Consider the following 20,834-nt stretch of genomic DNA (forward strand, 5'->3'; position numbering starts at 1 on the left):
TGCTCTATGGAATTCCAATTGAAGCTCAGGTTAGATGTCCTTCACATCTAACATGGGTTTCAATTGGAATTCCATAGAGCATATTATCAAGCCCATTATCGCCGTTTTAGCGGCAGTTTTCTGCCGCTAAAGCGGCGATAATTGTATCGCCTGTCTTGATAATATGCCCCTAAGTGCGCAGCATTCTGCACCCACGATCGAGGTATTGTTTTCTGTACCATGAAGTAAACATGCAGGTCACTTGCCCTGCACTTTGGGGTTTTAAGAGTTCCGTGTTCCTCCCCCGCACTGTACTTGGTGGTTTTTAGAGGGGCACAGTTCCTGTACCTCCCTTGCACGGCACTTGGCGTTTTTGGCGTTTTTAGAGGGGCGCAGCCCGTGTACATACCTTACACTGCACTGGGCCGCTTGTAGAGGGGCACAGACCTTGTACCTCCCTTGCACTGCACTTGGCGTTTTTAGAGAGGCGCAGCCCGTGTACATACCTTGCACTGCACTGGGCCGCTTGTAGAGGGGCACAGTTCCTGTACCTCCCTTGCACTGCACTTGGTGTTTTTAGAGGGGTGCAGTCCGTGTACATACCTCGCACTGCACTGGGCCGCTTGTAGAGGGGCCCAGTTCCTGTATCTCCCTTGCACTGCACTTGGCGTTTTTAGAGGGGTGCAGTCTGTGTACATACCTCGCACTGCACTGGGCCGCTTGTAGAGGGGCCCAGTTCCTGTATCTCCCTTGCACTGCACTTGGCGTTTTTAGAGGGGTGCAGTCCGTGTACATACCGCGCACTGCACTGGGCCGCTTGTAGAGGGGCACAGACCTTGTACCTCCCTTGCACTGCACTTGGCGTTTTTAGAGAGGCGCAGCCCGTGTACATACCTTGCACTGCACTGGGCCGCTTGTAGAGGGGCACAGTTCCTGTACCTCCCTTGCACTGCACTTGGTGTTTTTAGAGGGGTGCAGTCCGTGTACATACCTCGCACTGCACTGGGCCGCTTGTAGAGGGGCCCAGTTCCTGTACCTCCCTTGCACTGCACTTGGCGTTTTTAGAGGGGTGCAGCCCGTGTACATACCTCGCACTACACTGGGCCGCTTGTAGAGGGGCACAGACCTTGTACCCCCTTGCACTGCACTTGGCGTTTTTAGAGAGGCGCAGCCCTTGTACATATCCCGCACTGCACTGGGCCGCTTGTAGAGGGGCCCAGTTCCTGTACCTCCCTTGCACTGCACTTGGTGTTTTTAGAGGGTTGCAGTCCGTGTACATACCTCGCACTGCACTGGGCCGCTTGTAGAGGGGCCCAGTTCCTGAACCTCCCTTGCACTGCACTTGGTGTTTTTAGAGGGTTGCAGTCCGTGTACATACCTCGCACTGCACTGGGCAGCTTGTAGAGGGGCCCAGTTCCTGTATCTCCCTTGCACTGCACTTGGCGTTTTTAGAGGGGTGCAGTTCGTGTACATACCTCGCACTGCACTTGTCGTTTTAGTGCCTGTACCGCCCTCGCACTGCTCTTGGCGGTTTTTAGAAGGGCTCTCTCTGTCCGTCTACCTCATTTGTACTGCAAAACTAGGTTTTAAAGGGTGGTGTACATGCACCTGCAACCAATCTACACCGTATGTTTCAGGGGCGCTGTCCGCGTGCCTCTTGGCTGTGAGAGCGCGGTCGGACTGGCCTATATGGCAATCTGGCAAAGCCAGAAGGGCTGCCCAAACAGGCCAGTGTGTGGATCGGGTTTTGACTGTTTGTGTGATTGAGTTATGGTATGATGGGCCAGTGTTTACTGTGGATATCCCCGAAGTTACATCAAGATTTGGCTGCAACAAGCACACATGCATGCAGCCCCCCATTCCTTGCAAAACACCTAGAGGGCGTCTTTATATGTTAACACCGCCCGATTTGTAAATGTCGGGAACCTTTTTTAGCTATCTCCTCGCTCACGTGGGTCAGTTTTATTTTAATCCCCAGGTATATTGTCTGTCATAGTCGGACTCTGGTGTGAGGGGTGTGTCCTAAGTGTGCTACCAGAATTGTTAGTTAACGCTTTATCCTGAGGGCGTCAGAAGGGTGCTGTCCATGCTGACTTTGTACTGCCCCAGTCGGGATTCAGATGGGTGCTGTCGCGGGGCTTTTCCTTCACAGCACAGGGTTGGTTTACAAGTGTGGTTGTTCGTGTACCCCCATGGCACTGCACAGGGTGGGTTTTTGTTTGGGGTGGTTTTTCAGTTTTCACGCTGCGTGGTGGCCCTTTCTACACTTGCATTTCCATTGAACGACATAAGGTGGTGCTCAGAGAGGTGCTGTCTATGCACTTCCCTTTTAATACACGAGGTGGGGTTCAGATGGATACTGCCCGTCTACTCCCTTGTAATACACGAGGTGGGTTAGCGAGGTGCTGTCTATACCCCCCACATGTAATACACGAGGTGGGTTCATAGGGGTGCTGTCTATAAACTTCACTTGTAATACACGAGGTGTGGTTAATAGGGGTGATATATATGTACTTCCCTTGTAATACACGAGGTGGGTTCAGAGAGGTGCTGTCTATGCCATTCCCTTGTAATACTCGATTTGGGTTCAGGGAGGAGCTGTCTATGCCCCTCCCTTGTAATGCAGGAGGTGGGGTTCATAGAAGCGCGGTCTGTGTACTTCACAGGTGGCGTGGTTCAGGTGGATACTGCCCGTCTACTCCCTTGTAATACTCGAGGTGGGTTCAGAGAGGAGCTGTCTATGCCCCGCCCTTGTAATACTCGAGGTGGGGTCAGAGAGGAGCTGTCTGTGCCCCGCCCTTGTAATACTCGAGGTGGGGTCAGAGAGGAGCTGTCTATGCCCCTCCCTTGTAATACTCGAAATGGGTACAGAGAGGAGCTGTCTGTGCCCCTCCCTTGTAATACTCGAGGTGGGCTCAGAGAGGAGCTGTCTATGCCCCGCCCTTGTAATACTCGAGGTGGGTTCAGAGAGGAGCTGTCTATGCCCCGCCCTTGTAATACTCGAGGTGGGGTCAGAGAGGAGCTGTCTATGCCCCGCCCTTGTAATACTCGAGGTGGGGTCAGAGAGGAGCTGTCTGTGCCCCGCCCTTGTAATACTCGAGGTGGGTACAGAGAGGAGCTGTCTGTGCCCCTCCCTTTTAATACTCGAGGTGGGTTTAGAGAGGAGCTGTCTATGCCCCGCCCTTGTAATACTCGCGGTGGGTTCAGAGAGGAGCTGTCTATGCCCCTCCCTTGTAATACTCGAATTGGGTTCAGAGAGGAGTTGTCTATGCCCTTCCCTTGTAATTCTCGAGGTGGGTTCAGAGAGGAGCTGTCTATGCCCCCCCCCCTTGTAATACTCGAGGTGGGTTCAGAGAGGAGCTGTCTATGCTCCGCCCTTGTAATACACGAGGTGGGTTCAAAGAGGAGCTGTCTATGCCCTTCCCTTGTAATACTCGAGGTGGGTTCAGAGAGGAGCTGTCTATGCCCCTCCCTTGTAATACTCGAGATGGGTACAGAGAGGAGCTGTCGGTCTCAGACTGATATTGCACATCTGCTTCCTTTGTAATGAACTGGATGGGTGTCAGAGAGGTGCTGTCTTTGTACTTCCCTTGTAATACACCAGGTGGGGATCTAAAGGATGCTGCCCCCCTACTTCCATTGTAATGCAAGAGGTGGGGTTCAGAGAGAGGCTGTCTATGTCCCTCCCTTGTAATACACGAGGTGGGAATCTGAAGGACGCTGCCCGCCTACGTCCCCTGCACTGCCCAGGATGGGGTAGTTAGCGTCGCTGTCCGTGTACCTCCTTGACACTGCACACGGTGGGTGTCAGAGCGGTCGGTCTTTACAAACCATCTGGAGTTGCGGTGTTCCTTGACTCATGGAGGTTGGCGGACCCTGCACCGGTTCTTGACCATCCCTCAGGTGTGGTGGTGACTTGCTGTGGCCTCTTCGCAGCTTTGTGGAGCCCCTTATATGGCGAAGATCTGGCGAAAGGAGCCGGATCGTTAAGGGGCGAAACTCCTACTACAGCGGGATGTTCCGAAGGGACCAGATCCCAATAATGTTGGAATATCCGATAAGTTTAAAAGTGCCGTCTGGAGTGGAATTTTAAAAATTGTTTATTTATTTGAAGTTTGATAAATCATGATGGCGTCAAAATACTCTAAAATTACCAGAACCAACGTTTTGTAACAAGACAATATACAACCCTTTTTACACAGTCCAACTGGAAATGACGCTGCTAGCAGGAAACAATATTTGGACTAAAATCCGAAAGTGGGACTATCCTCAGTAGAGGTAATGGTCCAGGAAAGCTATCTGAATGCTAAGATTGCTGTGTATTGAAGTCTTTGTTGTGAGGGCGGCCTGGGATCAAGGAGGCCAGGGTCATATACTCTTGTAGACTGCATGACTGTAGAAACCGTCCACGGGGGTATTTCATCACTTAAATACAAACGCTTCCTTTCTTCGCTTGAAGGAGAGGAAGGAGCGACAGTCCTGAGATCAGCAAGGATGTAATTCCAGATTCAGGGCGCATTCCCCAGAAGGGCTGAAACAGTTCCTGAGGTTGTTTAATTTTCGGATTCCATACATCAAGCCTTCTTCGTTTTTAGGTCTCGCCTGACCCAGCGCATGCGCTGGTCTGGCGAGACTTAGTGAGAGGGCTCCAAAAAGTGCTACCAGGCCAGCCTGGCGCTACAGTGCATGTGCGCGAGCGCGCGCGCCGCGCTTTACCGCGATTACTTTCACTTTCGAGGCCGCACTGCCGCTTTGATGTTTGATCGTGATCGCGATCAGTTTCACTTTCGCGGCCGCACGGCCGCTTTCATAGCCAATAGGTCTCGCTTTTGGGACCTTATAAGTATTTTGTTATGCAACTATTGCATGGCTAAACACTTATAAGGTCCCAAAGGCGAGACCTATTGGCTATGCCAATGCTTGCTTTTCTTCTGTTTTCTCCCAGGCTATCCAGTTTCTGCTTCAGGCAGGCTGGAGCCTGGGGATGTATGTCTGTATAGGCCATGTCCCTCTCCTGAGTATGCAGCACTCTTCTGCTGGGAGCCAGTTCGGAGACCTTTAAATCTGCCGGCATATGACCTTTGTTGGTGTTGATGATTAGCCTCACTGTTGAATGTGGTATTATTTTTAGAGAAGTTGTGCTTGTCGTTCTTAGGCCCGGGGGCTGTCCCATGGGCCTAAACTGCCCATAGCTGACTCTCCATTAACATACTGTGACACAGAGCATGCTCAATGCCACCTTCTCTGGTACAATTTATGCTTTTTAGTCTGCATTATTGTATTCACGAAGGTGTGGGGATTTTTTGACAATGTTACATGTTAAATCAAGGAAGGCCAGGAATTATATCATGTACATCCAGTGCTCTGCATTCCATGCATTTAAATTTGGCAACAGAGGACTACATAGATGCATTTTAAATTCTGATAGTTTCCTGGAATCTTTCATACTAATTATTGAAGATAAGATATCACCTTTGAATGACCATCAGTTTACTCATCCTGTTTTTAGATTTAGGGGCTCATTTTTCAAGCTCCTTGCATTACTTTTAATATGGAAAAAAGGACATCTGGCAGCACAAGGGGCATGTGAATAAACCCCTTAATTTTTAGTGCCAGGTAGGATATTAGGCAACTTGTATAATTAGCAACTCAACTTTATTGAACAGGTTGAATGCAGTGTAACAATTTAACTCTCAAAAGATTACATTGCATACAATATTGGCCTTTAGTGTAAATCTAGTTATGGGAGGTAACTTCTGTGGCTGAATTGAAGACTGTGAGATGGGAAACCTGGGTTGAAATCCTGACTTCCTCCATTGGCCAAACTCTACTATTCTGGACCAACAAATCTACCTCAATGTAGCTCTTTGTCTTTAATCTGCCACCTTTGGGAACGTCCACAGTAAGAACAAACCAGAAAACCCAGGGGTCTACTAACTGACTACCAGTCTATACGGAGTGTGCCTACAGTGATCATGAACTCATATCTACACAGAGAGAGTTGCAGAGTAGAGAAAGACCCTTATGAGTGGTTGGATTCCCATCAAACATGGAACCTTGAGCAGACTTATCATCTGGGTTTCCAGCCTTCCATCCACTTACCCTCTTGATCATAGAGGGATGAACCATGGATTATGTCATGAGGGGGGTCTTCAGAAGAGACTACGGAAATGATCAGGTATACACAGACCCTATAGAAGTGGTCCTGCAAATAGGTGTTACAGTGGGAATATTAAGTGCAGTGCAAAAGTGTGTGTGAGAAATAAAAAGGATTTATCCCAGAGAAATATTTTATTAAGGTATCTGTTATAATCCTAGTTAAAAACAGTGCATAAAGGTAGTTTCATACATCACTGCCTATTTCTATGGTCATTATGTTTCAGCCCTCGGGACTATTAGTCCCAGGCTTTTGTCAGGACCTACTTTTTATCTTGCAACTGCATCTGTATCCAATGTGTAATAAGTGCAAAAAAATGAACTTTAAAAAGTATCTTAAAGTGCAGATTGGAATAAATACAACCTCACCTATTACGTGTATATCCTCTGTATCCACAGGGTATAAATGCACCTGGAACAAGAAGATCGTGCATAGTAATGATACACTTAGTCACACAACAATAACATTTTCACGCAAAAGACTGGTAGATCAAAATAGAGGTATAGAGAACTTGTACAACCTCCAACTTACAGCAACCTTATATTACACCAAAACAATGATTTTGTCTGGCTCACCCGTAAGATACGAGGAATGGGCCTCACCTCGCCTGGAACACAGCTCAGGTATAAGAGGCCCACTCTGTCAAATGTGGAAACAAAGAAGGGAAAGAGCAACAATAAAGAGAAGCAATAAAGAGACATCTCTTAATGCATCTTTAAAGAAAACCCCCCTTCTACTCATTAGGATACCACAGTTATACACCACCATTGACACGTGTCCAATGCAGTGGAGCGACTCACTAGCACTCGTAATGTGCAATATTACTAGGGCAGGGCAAGAGTCGCGAGTAAATTCAAACTAGAAAAACAGAAATGGAAAAAATAGAAAAAAAGGCTAAAACCCTCCTAGTCCGAAGGTCTACTGAGGTTAGATACCTTCGAACTACGTCTCAGAAGTCGCTCAGGGGTAACCTTACGGCGTGTAGCACGTTACGATAATGGTCTTATATAACCCATTGAACCCTTTTCAGCGTGCCTCTACTGTTGTTACAATGTACAAAATACTTCTAGTTTGTATATGCGGGTGCTGTTCCAAAAGGGTGCTATATTATCAGATGTGGTACAAAAGGGGGTGGTGATGGATGGAGCATCCAAACCAATCAAACACTCACACCCAGTCAACAGATCTGGGTTTGATCTATCACCATTCTTTAGCCCACTCTGCCACCCCAGTTCAGACATGGCCATGTGCAAATCAGTCTGACCCTGTGCCTCATGGGAACAGTTCAGCCCGAACTGCCAAGCCATGCCTTCCCTGGACCGGAAACAAGCTTCCTAGGACCGGTTTCTGGCATTTCAGCCGTCTTCAGCCAGGGTTGCTTGAATCCAGTGGCAAAGTGAGCAAGGGACTCACGTCTGAGCATACCATGCCAACTTATGGCGAACAAAGCGGTACAAAAGGGGGTGGTGATGGATGGAGCATCCAAACCAATCAAACACTCACACCCAGTCAAGTGATCTGGGTTTGATCCATCACCGTTCTTTAGCCCACTCTGCCACCTCAGTTCAGACATGGTCATGTGCAAATCAGTCTGACCCTGTGCCTCATGGGAACAGTCCAGCCCGAACTGCCAAGCCATGCCTTCCCTGGACCGGAAACAAGCTTCCTAGGACTGGTTTCTGGCAGTTCGGGCTGGACTGTTCCCATGGGGCAATGGGTCAAGACTGATTTGCATATGGCTGGGTTCAAACTGGAATGGCATTGTGAGCAAAAAAACGATGGATTTAGGCCCAGATCTCTTACTGGGGTGAATGTATGACATTGTTCTGCATTCTGTCTGTTGGAAAACGAGGCAGCATCTGTGAGGCCTGCACAAATAACATGACTACATTTGTCCTTCACTGGGAACCAAACACCCAATTGTAGCGCCTGACTCTCAGAGGGTAGCGTTGCAGAGCAGTCTGAGGCTTACTCAAGGGAGGTGGTGTGGGCTAGTAATCGCCATTTGCAGGTGCACAAAAATAACACTCAATAATTGATTGTCCAGTCTGTACTTTGCTTTATAAAAGTAAGAGTGCATTTATTAAACACACACACTACTCAATACTATGCAACAATTTACAAATATACATAAGCTGTTGGAATTACTTTGTGACATTGCATAACATCTCCACCCCTCCCGCAAAGGGGGGGGGGGTGGGGTCTAGTACCACCACTCCCATGTATGCACATCAACTTGCCCCCAATGCAGATAGTTGAACATAACCTGGAGCGAGGGCCCTGCGCACTGGCACCATCCCAGTGGCGACCCACCCCATTACCTCAACAAGCATTAAAAAGGGGTAAACCTGCCTTGGTGACACATGACTCTGACTGAGCATCTCCTACTGACCATACAGTATGCACCTCTATATCTTAAGGGCTAGCAGTCTGGGGTCTTCACCTAAGCGCAGCAGCAAGAATCCATGTTTACGCACACTTTAGAATGACAGTACTCATCACCTTGGTTGATCATTTGAATGCATGGCAATTACAGCCCCTAAAGGCATCACAGATGAAATCACAGGATTACGCATCTACAGCCAGACACCCTAGCAGGACTGTCTGGCAACATAACCCCACTTGGCTTATGACATCTCCTTACACATGTGACTTACAGTCCCTTCAAAAGAAGTACTCCTGGCAACTACACTTCTCCTGCAGTTAGCCTCTTCACTTTAAAAGGAATCACAGGTAAAAGCATGGGATTACGTAAATACAGCCAGACCCCCTAGCAGGAAGGTCCAACAACATAACTCCATTTAGCTTAACATCACCTTACACAGGTACTTCACTTTACACATGTGACTTTCAGTTCACCTAAAAAGAAATAACCACTAGTAAATGCATTTCGGTGCAATTACATCACTTCACCTCCAGGGGATGCACATCCCCCACTCAGCCCTTCACTTCATGATGCACTTCTCCACACACCCTCAGCTGTAGAACAAAAGTTCCAGCCTAGAATGTGTTTAAATGCTAGCTGAGCCCTTGAGGGGTAGTTTCCTTTAGGTCCCCATGACACTGAGGGTGGGACTTTTCTTCGTGCTGGGGGGGAAGACTGCGCTTCTCCAGCAGCTCCCCCAGCACCTTTTCACAAGTGAGGGTGACCCCCCTCCTCTGGGGGCCACAAAGCACCAAAACGGCAGATTTGCTCCTCTTTACCAGCCCCCGCCACTGGGAACACTCTCCTCTGCCCTCTGGGTCTCAGAGAGGGTAGATTCAGCTGTGTGCTGTCTTCACTGGCTCCCTGCGCCAGCCTTTTGCCAGGCTCTCTTTCTGGGCCCCTCTTGTCCCTGCGCAGAGGCCCCTGTTTCTGTGCACCAGTCCTGGGCTCTTCTTCTGGTGCTGATAGGGTCCTGGGGGCAGTCAGGGGGTCTCTCCTTCCAACTGCCCATTGCGCCAGGCTCCAGCACCTTCAGCCTCAGCCGAGCACACACCCCAGAGAGACCTTCTCTTCCTGTGCAAGCACTTTTTAAAAGTTGAGTAGGGGGCTGGCAGGAAGTCTCTGTTGGTCCTATCAAACAGCGACACATCACGTCCCTGCCCCTGCTCCCTCTTTCTTGTCCAGCCTCGGAGCTTGTTCAAAATGGTGTCGTCCAGGGTTTCTGGCCACATGTCTGAAGCCTCATCCCCCACGCTGCCTTCCGTCCTTGGTGCAGCCTGGTGCCTGGCACCCAGTGACAGCTGCTGATTGATGAACCTGTATCCCCTCCCATCTTCACTTCGTGGAGAGGAGGCCCTAGCTTGTGGAAGAAAGGTTATCAATCCATCCAGCTGAGGTCAGCCCTCAGCCTGGGTCTGGTCCTGGCTGGCTCACAGGAATATGACAGTTCTGGATGACCCAAAAGCAGTACAAATATGACTTTGGACTCTGCAGAATACTTCTTTTCACCTCCAATACAATGGACTTTAGTGCATGTCTGGAAACTGTAGGCCTTGTGGAAGTTAATTTAGCCATGGGCCCCACATTCCCTTAGGGAAATAATGAAGTGAAAACACAGTAAAACACACTGACTTTCCCTGGCATGTTTCTTTCCAGCGTATAAAGCCTATTCCATATTACCATCCAATACTGCATAAGTCCTGGCACACCATTCACTTTGTAGCTGCTCCTGGACTGAGCACGCTAGGAATCTCCCATGCGCAGCCCGAACACGTGTGCACACGCATGTACACATGTGTCTGCATGTAACCAGCCCGGTGTCCCTTACTCCAGCTGCTGCGCAGTGGCCTGGTCAAGCCAGGGGAACACCAGTAAAATCCCCATGCAGACTCTTACATCTTGAGTTCACTGTGGGTGAGTCCCAACTTATGAGGCTCCCCCACAGTAAAAGCTCAACAATTAGGTGCTCAAAAATCAAAAAATCCGGGCGGCCCATAGTGTCAGAACCACCTTCTAACACTGTCCATCAATTGTTGTTTTTGCATATTATCAGATGTAGCATCAAAGGTCACATGGACCAAAAGAGGGAAGGCAAAGCGGCACTTCAACATTTACAGCATAATGCATCATGGCATTGTAAGGTGCGCATCTGTGCGCACATTGACAGTCTCAAAAAACAACAGACAAAAAACGGGCTGTAGGACAAGCGACTCTCTGCCTTTTGCATAACCAGTGAAAATCGTTAAGATCTCTGTCTTGGCTTTGTAGTCTGCAGTGACGCACAAGGTTGGCGCCTAACGTCCCTTGATTTGCTTCAGCTGGCGGTGTCCTCATGATATAAAAACCATCCGCTCCCCCTGACCGTCACGTCCACCCACAGCTCGGGCATAGCGTGGGGCAACGACGGAGAGGTAAGGAGCCAAGACAGAGATCTTACCGATTTTCACTGGTTATGCAAAAGGCAGAGAGTCACTTGTCCTACTGCCCGTTTTTTGTCTGTTGTTTTGTTAGACTGTCAATGTGCGCACAGATGCGCACCTTACAATTCCACGATGCATTATGCTGTAAATGTTGAAGTGCCGCTTTGCCTTCCCTCTTTTGGCCTGTGTGACCTTTGATGCTACATCTGATAATATAGCACCCTTTGGGAACAGCGCCCGCATATACAAACTAGAAGTATTTTGTACATTGTAACAACAGTAGAGGCACGCTGAAAGGGGTTCCATGGGTTATATAAGACCATTATCATACCGTGCTACACGCCGCAAGGTTACCCCTGAGCAACTTCTGAGACGTAGTTTGAAGGTATCTAACCTCAGTAGACCTTCGCACTAGGAGGGTTGCTTCTCTTTATTGTTGCTCTTTCCCTTCTTTGTTTCCACATTTGACAGAGCGGGCCTCTTATATCTGAGCTGTGTTCCAGGAGAGGTGAGGCCCATTCCTCGTATCTTACGGGTGAGCCAGACAAAATCATTGTTTTGGTGTAATATAAGGTTGCTGTAAGTTGGAGGTTGTACAAGTTCTCTATACCTCTATTTTGATCTACCAGTCTTTTGCATGAAAATGTTATTGTTTTGTGACTAAGTGTATCATTACTATGCACGATCTTCTTATTCCAGGTGCATTTATACCCTGTGGATACAGAGGATATACACGTGATAGGTGAGGTTGTATTTATTCCAATCTGTACTTTGAGAAACTTTTTAAAGTTCATTTTTTTGCACTTATTACACATTGGATACAGATGCAGTTGCAAGATAAAAAGTAGGTCCTGACGAAAGCCAGGGACTAATAGTCCCGAGGGCTGAAACATGTTGACCATAGAAATAGGCAGTGATGTATGAAACTGCCTTTATGCACTGTTTTTAACTAGGATTATAACAGATACCATAATAAAATATTTCTCTGGGATAAATCCTTTTTATTTCTCACACACACTTTTGCACTGCACTTAATATTCTCACTGTAACACCTATTTGCAGGACCACTTCTATAGGGTCTGTTTATACCTGTTTGTTTCCGTTGTCTCGTCTGAAGACCCCCTCATGACATAATCCACGGTTCATTCCTCTTTGATCAAGAGGGTAAGTGGATGGAAGGCTGGAAACCCAGAAGATAAGTCTGTTCAAGGTTACGTGTTTGATGGGAATCCAACCACTCATAAGGGTCTTTCTCTACTCTGCAACTCTCTCTCTGTATAGATATGAGTTCATGATCACTGTAGGCACACACCGTGTAGACTGGTAGTCAGTTAGTAGACCTCCGGGTTTTTCTGGTTAGTTCATATGTTGAGGTTGGCGACAGAACCCAAGGTAGGTCTTTAATTCCCGAAGACCCCTTTCATTGTTTGTTATTATTAAACTTCCACAGTAACTCAGCCCTGCACAGCAAATAGTGAACTGAATTTTCAAAATTGAAGTGATCCTGTCTTGTTTTTGCATGTCATTTATTATGTAATTAGCATAATGGGTTAATTGATGACTCAGTTCATGCTTTGGTTCTCAGGGCCAAACCAAAGCTGTGGTTTCTGTATCAGCGCTTCTTAAGAATTTTGTGGGTAGCTCATGTCTGTTTTAAATGTTACAGTTTCTTATAATGTGTGGGTGTTCCTACAGGGGTTTGATGTATTTTAAAGCAATGGAGGACTTGAGAGTGGTAGGGAATCGCACAGTATGGATGTTCTTATGGAATTGGAAATCATGCAGAGGAGAAGGTCCCTCGGAGTGGGGATTCCTGTAGGAGCTTTCTGAGCCCCCCCAACCCCCAGCTGGCTAACGTGACACCAACTATATGCTTATGACCTGTTCACTTTAGAGAAGTTGTTGTCTTCATATACAAGATATATGTGTGTTAGAGTATGGCCTTCTGCCCCTGAGCTCATGGCCTTAGAGATGGCTAGCTGGGCACAGCCGATGCAGCAAACTCATGCTATGTTACAGCTATACACAGGTCCACTGGAATTATACAGCAGGGGAAGACGAAATTATGCAGCAGGGCTGACTAAATTATGAAAATTATGTGGCATAATGTGGCACATTTTGGAATAGGATTACCTCATTATTTTGTCATTTTTACACCTCTTAACACAACCAGGCTAACGTTGTCATCTCATTAGTACCAATTTGACAGCCAGATACATTATTAAGCAACAGAAATGGGACCAGTCACCGTTCGCGAAGGGCCATCCACTGCATGGCAACACATGTAGCCATGGTTTTAGTACCTTATGATCTGTTTGAGCTGCAAACAAAATGTTTTTGATAGAATCTGCAGATTATGCAGCAGATGATGGATTCAGTGGCAAATGTGGAAAATCCATAATGATGGAGAAAACACAGCAGCCGCACAATCACATTATTCCAGTGGCCCTGGTTATATACATGCCAGGTGGGACTGAGTCAACCCGTCCAGTGTGTGATTTGTTCCACCAGAAACACGCGGGGAAGTCCTAACTCTGAAGCTGAGGTGCCTGCACCTGTGCCTGATCTCATAGTGTGTGCCGGGGGTTTGGGGGGATGGGGAGAAGCACTCACTGTATGGAGTGGAAAGTCAGTCTCTCTTTAGTTGATGTTCACATTAAATGTTCGTTGGGCTACTTAGGCTCACAGCTCTGCAGCAGCGGAATCAGTGGTGTAACATAACATGATGGTCCCCCCTCTGCAGAATTTGGAGAAGGGCCTCTGAGCCTCCCAGATTATTATCAGCCTTTGTGTAAAAGGGGCTCTTTTGAAGGGTTTGGGGGCCCCTAAAGCATTGGGGGCCCCCTATGTCACAAAGGCTGCAGGGGGCCTGTGTCCCGCCCCTGACTTGGATCTCTAAGTTTTGCAGGGAGAAGGATATACTTCAAAAGTATTCACTCTTTATTTTCTGGCTTTTTTTCATTCAGACTTCTCTTAGAATGTAATAAACACACTGCCCTGCAATCAGCACCATCTTTTCCCTGCCTGTCAATTATTTTGCATCACACTTTACGACTTATTTATTGGTAATTTAATAAAAAAACTAAATTACGTCTACTGTTTTATAATGCAAGTAGCCTACCAAAACCTTATAAAAACCTGTCTATTACAGTCTAGTTGTGATGTCACTACTCAACTATTATAAGAAAACGACGTCACTATTTGAAGTAATATTTAATTGCAGTTGAGCTTTTATTGTATTTATGCACTCTGGGATTTGTATTTCCCACAAACTACTATTAGTGTGGCATTGAAACACTAGTAACATTACAATGCTTCGTGGAAGGACCACCAAGAGTGTGAAAGACCGGGCCCTGAACAGATTTACACCTTGAGTTCAAGGAAACAAGCTTTGGCAAAGCCAAAAGGTTTCCCTTATGAGAGATATTGGCTTTGGCAATGATTTGCAGCCATGCTGTACAGCAGAGCGACGCTGTGTAGGACAGCTAAAACTAATTTTTTAGAAATGCTTTGATGCGATCGGCACTATGTGCTTTTTTTTACAGCAATATAGCGCTTTTTTCTTAGAAATAATTTTTAGCTGTGTGCTCCCCCATCTCCTCTCCTCTGTCCTCTCCCTCTACCTCTGTTGCCTCGCCCCAACCCACTATCCTGTTTGTTAAAGAATAATCTATCTATCTATCTATCTATCTATCTATCTATCTATCTATCTATCTATCTATCTATCTATCTATCTATCTATCTATCTATCTATCTATCTATCTATCTATCTATCTATCTATCTATCTATCTATCTATCTATCTATCTATCTATCTATCTATCTATCTATCTATCTATCTATCTATCCATCCATCCATCCATCCATCCATCCATCCATCCATCCATCCATCCATCCATCCATCCATCCATCCATCCATCCATCCATCCATCCATCCATCCATCCATCCATCCATCTATCTATCTATCTATCTATCTATCTATCTATCTATCTATCTATCTATCTATCTATCTATCTATCTATCTATCTATCTATCTATCTATCTATCTATCTATCTATCTATCTATCTATCTATCTATCTATCTATCGTTCCCTGTTCTCTAACATGTATTTGATCATTTCTCCAGGTCCCTTGACTGAACCAATCTCTTTTCATGCAGAGGATTAAAAGCGGAAAACTTCAAAGCCGGTTCAGGTAATTAACAGCTGAGGGGAACATAATCTAAACCATGGACCCTGTTTTGCACCCAGGTCTGCTTTGGAGGCAGCCGGTGAGGGAGAGCCAATCCCCACCGGATCCCGGCGCGCTTCCTCTGAACAGCTCTGCCAGGCCTCCAGTTATCACATCTGCATTTCAAACACCGTGTCTCTGGCATTAATTATTAATTAGCCCACAGTCACCCCAGAGGATTTAAGTTGCAGCCTGCACATACTTATTCACTGACCTCTATCTTAGTTTTTGTTGGAAAAAACCCACTAGAATGCCTAATAATTTCCTTTCTCTCAGAAGGACTGCTCCAGTTTCACAAAGGGAAACCGTAGATTTTCATAAACAGCTCTGCTCACTTATGCCTAGAAAAATATTGTTGGGGAAACGCAGCGCCAATGAGCTGCTCAGTTTCTTCGCATACATTGTCTGCCGAGCTCTAAGTGTTGCATTTGATTTATGCTGTTTATTTAATTCTGGTTATGACCCACACCCTCAGTCCCCAACGGTAATGCAGATAATACACAGTGTAGCCCACAGCAATAGCTAACACTGGCACTAACCTCCAGCCCACAACAGTAGCTAACACTGGCACTAACCTCCAGCCCACATGTGTCCCTGTGTAACGAAACGGGCGCTCTGATACCTGATATCTTCAGGTCTAGTTCCCGCTATATAAAGCTCTTAAAAAACAAAAAAAACACTGGCCCTAACCTCCAGCTCACAACAATAGCTAACAGTAGCACTAACCTCCAGCCCACAACAAAAGCTAACACGGGCACAAACCTCTAGCCAAAACCAGTAGCTAACACTGGCACTAACCTCCAGCCCACAACAATAGCTAACAGTAGCATTAACCTCCAGCCCACAACAAAATCAAACACTGGCACTGACCTCCAGCACACAACAAAAGCTAACACTGGCACTAACCTCCAGCACACAACAAAAGTTGACATTGGCCCTAACCTCCAGCCAACAACAGTAGCTACCACTGGCACTAACCTCCAGCCCAAAGCAATAGCTAACACTGGCACTAACCTCCAGCCCACAAAAATAGGTAATACTGGCACTAACCTCCAGCCTACACCAATAGCTAACAGTAGCACTAACCTACAGCCCACAGCAAAAGCTAACGCAGGCACTAACATCCAGCCAACAACAATATCTAACAGTAGCACTAACCTCCAGCCCACATCAAAAGCAAACACTGGCACTAACCTCCATCACACAACAAAAGCTAACACTGGCCCTAACCTCCAGCACACAACAAAAGTTAACACTGGCACTAACCTCCAGCCCACAACAAAACCTAACACTGGCACTAACCTCCAGCACACAACAAAAGCTATTACTGGCACTAACCTCCAGCACACAACAAAAGCTATTACTGGCACTAACCTCCTGCCCACAGCAATAGCTAACACTGCACTAAACGTCTGCCTACAACAATAGTTAACACTGGCACTAACCTCCAGCCCACAACAAAAGTTAACACTGGCACTAACCTCCAGCCCACAACAAAAGCTAACACTGTCACTAACCTCCAGCCCAGAACAAAAGCTAACACTGGCACTAACCTCCAGCACACAGCAAAAGCTAACACTGTCACAAACCTCTAGCACACAGCAAAAGCTAACACTGGCACAAACCTCTAGCACACAACAAAAGCTAAGACTGGCACTAACCTCTCCTACATAGTGCAGACAGCCATGTGAAAGTGCTACCCCCTGCCGACTCCTCGATTAGTAGCAATAAAAAGCTATTAGAAATGATATTTTGCCCATATGTTTTACATTTACTCGGGTTTTCTGGAGGGGAAGTCTTGTATTCAAATGGCAATGAAATGCGTCTTTTCTTTGAAAGGGCCCCATAACTGCCTGAAGACTGCGGACATTAGGCTGATGCTGACAATGGTGTCACTTTTGTCAATTTCTTCTATTCCCATGCCATGATGGGACCGGCCTGATGTCAGGGGGTATTTTGTGGCTTCGTGGGAGCGAGAGAGACACAGCGTATAATAGTCCACGCCAGGGACCAATCTCACTCTTTCTTATTCCTCCTCTTTGCTTCAGCCTCCTCCGTGAGCTCTGCATTTGACTTGTGCTCACAAAAATCTCACTTTCCACCCACCCAGCCACCGGCAGGCCTACAGCACATGTGTTTAAAGCATACGCGACCACTCGCAATGAGAAACCTGACCCCCGCGTTGAGAAATCTCGCCGGGATGTTGATTTTTCACGCTCGAGTTCGCCAACTTGATGTTGATGATCGCGAACGAGGAAAAATCTCACCGGGAGGTTGGTTTTCCTCACTCGCGATCTCCAACTTGACGTTTACGCACTCGAGCGAGGGAAAAAACTCCGCTCCGCAATGCAAAGAGGGAGTTTTTTGGAACTCTGCGATTTTCGTGTAACCCGGAGTGTAGAAAACTGCGCAAACTCTGTGAGCAGAGTGGAGTTTACCACCCAGGGTTAGCCTGTATGAGAGTTATCTCTGAGTTTCTTGAACGTCAGTGAGGGTGTACAAAACATTGCCAGGCCCACTGATTAGTGTTGTACTCCTGTTGTAGGTGTATAACACACTTGTGCTTCTAGGTTTGGTTCACAAAGTCTTTTTATGAATAGTTGTGCCTTCCTCCTCTCTTCCAGATGTTAACTATACCTGAAATTTACAGCCTAGAGTTAAATTTCTGGAAATAGTCATGAATCTCAACACACAGGTCTATGACCTCACATGGATCAGGAATTAAAACTTCTGTAAATTCATAGATCTTTATAGAAGCATGCCTCTGAAGTTCAACCAGTTGTAGTTTTCCTGGTGAATTAATGCAAAAGATTAATGAATTATTTTCCCACCACTCTCCACTACTCAATCACCCTGCGACCCGTCAAATGGATCCCGCACAAAAACAAATCTTTTAGGGTTAAGTAACCGAGGTTTTGGAACACCCTGAACCCAAATATTAGGGCCAAATCACACTACAAATGGTTAAAAAAGTGCTGAAAAGAGTACTTTCGAAAGTTGCCTACACATCACCTTTCACAGTAAAGAGGTTGAGATGGAAATAAATCTTTATGTTTTTCTGTCTCACCAGTCGGATTCAAAAACCCTTACGGTGACCAAAGCTGACTTTGTCATCTAGACTTTCAGTTCTCTGAAGCAATCAAAAGGAGACAAGTTATACTCAAAACTTAATGGGTATTTGCTTAAGGATCTGCACATCCATTGAGAAAAGTCAATTGATCAGCAACATATATAGCTCATGTCTTTCTTTTAGGGGTGCTGCAATGGTGTTGGCAATACTCAGCCATCAGAGTATACTAGCGTTCAGGTAAACATTCTGCCTTATACGACTCAACTACAGGATCGATGCTAATAGAAGTCAAATCTTTCTGAATATTTAGGCACGATGCAATAATTAGGGTGCACTATTATTAATTTTGCCTTTTCTTTTTTATTCTTTATTTATCTGTTTTTCGTCGACATCACACCATTTGATCAACTTTTTAACAGAGGACTTATCAAGGTCCGAAAACGATTTCCAGAAACCAATTGGGAATTCTGTTCGCAACTGCGATAAACTTTTAATTTAGCACGCACTATGGTCGAACATACCGACGTGGTACAAGACGAGTGAGTTTACGCCCGTGACTCGGGGTAAGAAACCGCTATGATCTTTACTTGGATTAACCAACATTAATACACTGCAATCTGTATTACTAAAGTTGGTTGTCAAATCCTTCCTCCTCTCTTCTAGAATTAATCAAGCAAGTGATTTGTATACAACAACTAATACCATATAAAACTGAATACATAGCTTCGAAACTCAAGGTGAGATGACTAGGCGTAACATAGGGCGCGTGTCACAGGTTATGGAAACTATTCACTTGAGCTGTCCTCTTCTCCTGTGGTTTTAACTATTGTTGTTCCGGTGGTGGTATTGTTCACGTGGTAGTGTGATTTTTACCTTTCGAATTTATCACGGTGTGATGCTTTTTAACTTCTGACACTGACACTGGTGAATACTTTTTCTTCTCGTGTTTTCTGTTTATGAATTGGGGATTGCTCATACTAGTACAGATCCATAATGGACGATACACTCATTGCGAATGGCAAATTGTATATATATTGTGCCATTTAATAGTGTGTCAACAGTGTGTTAATAGGAGGGTCTTGTTATGAGTTGTGTTCAGGTCACATTTGTCTCTAAATCATTTTGTGCTTTCTTGTGAATTGAATTCATTAGAATGACAGAGTGTTTTGTCCCTATATTTCCAGCTCAAAGTATAATTTGCTTAGGGTGTGGGATTAGGATTGTGCTGATGTCATTGATATATCAACCTACATTTGTAATTGAAGTGTTGTTCTAAGGGCATCTATAAAGTTTTTAACTTTATTGTGACTTGAGATGGTCACATTTGATTGTTGTACAATTATTGTTATGTATGTATTTTTCTGCAGCCCCGAAAAAGCCCAGGGGGCGAAACGTGCATCGGCTGTTGTTGTTCTGCATGTTTTTTGACCATTAAAACTCTGCAACAGGACCTGATTGAAAAGTTCTTTGTGCCATCACGATAAAAGACATTTGAACAATTGATTCTTTGACATTCTGGTCAGGTTTTAACTATACCTATGGATTACAGACACTACAATTGGGTGTGCTCATGTGTATTTTGAGTTTAAAAGAAGACAAGTAGTGCTTTCTGAAACTCTGAAATAATTTCATAATAAATAGTCAGATAAATAAGTAAATATGTAAATAAATAAAAATACATCACATGCAACTGCCGCAGCCAGACTGGTTCTTAGCATCTCCCACCGCAGCCACATCATCAAACACCTTTGAGAACTCCACTGGCTCCCAGTCAACAAAAGAATCACATTCAAGCTATCTATGACACAGGACCAGCATATCTGAACCACTGCTTCTCAATCAACGTACCGGCCAGACACCTTCTCTCTGCCAAACTGTCCCTGGCCACCGTTCCACGGTTCCATAAGACCAAAACTGGAGGAAAATCCTTCTTTGACCTCGCTGCCAAGACCTTGAAAATCCTGCCTGGCCACCTCAGGTAATCCCTGTCGCTGATCCAATTCAGGAAGGATCTCAAGACCTGGCTTTTCATCTGAACCACTGTGCCCAGATGGATCAGGAGCCCCCAGCACCTTGAGACCCTTACGGGTGAGTAGCCTCACTATATAAACAGGAATCTTGCTTGCTAATACTGAGATCACTTAGAAGAAGGCTGTCTCCGTCTGAAGAGCTAGAAAAGCACCTCGAAGCTAACTGTGGACATATGGAGTGTCTGGGTAAGGCAACATCAAATAGTTTGTGGGTAGAAATAAAATATATGCATAGGTCACTGCTCTCCAAACCATAGCAGCGCAGAGGACGTCTGGCAGCTGGCAGACACTTAGGCCGTATCTGCTGTTAGGCTTACCCTGCCTGCTGTGTCCCTGCTTCTTTTTTCCAATCTCCTTTCTGTCCACCCGAGACCGGCACCACAAAGCAATCTCTCACACTGTTACCAAGACAGGGTATACAGCACAAAGCACTAGGCACCAGAGTAATATGGGGCAGTTTTAAGAAATTGTGCTACCGGGCTAAGAAGTTAGGCTGTGGACATTGTGAGGATGCATACCCTCT

At 45.9% G+C, this 20,834-nt stretch overlaps 1 long non-coding RNA gene across 1 annotated transcript in view; it reads left to right on the top strand.

The window, feature by feature from the left end:
- LOC146829175 (uncharacterized) overlaps positions 1–19,872 on the top strand; it is a 31,934-nt gene extending 12,062 nt beyond the window's left edge. The window contains exons 2-3 of the long non-coding RNA XR_014961924.1: positions 15,108–15,175; positions 19,649–19,872. This is a non-coding gene — a long non-coding RNA (uncharacterized LOC146829175). The remainder of the gene's footprint in view (positions 1–15,107; positions 15,176–19,648) is intronic.
- Positions 19,873–20,834: the final 962 nt, after the last annotated feature.

The sequence above is a fragment of the Triturus cristatus genome, chromosome 5_2 (genome assembly GCF_964204655.1).
Source record: "Triturus cristatus chromosome 5_2, aTriCri1.1, whole genome shotgun sequence".
Classification (NCBI taxonomy): domain Eukaryota; kingdom Metazoa; phylum Chordata; class Amphibia; order Caudata; family Salamandridae; genus Triturus; species Triturus cristatus.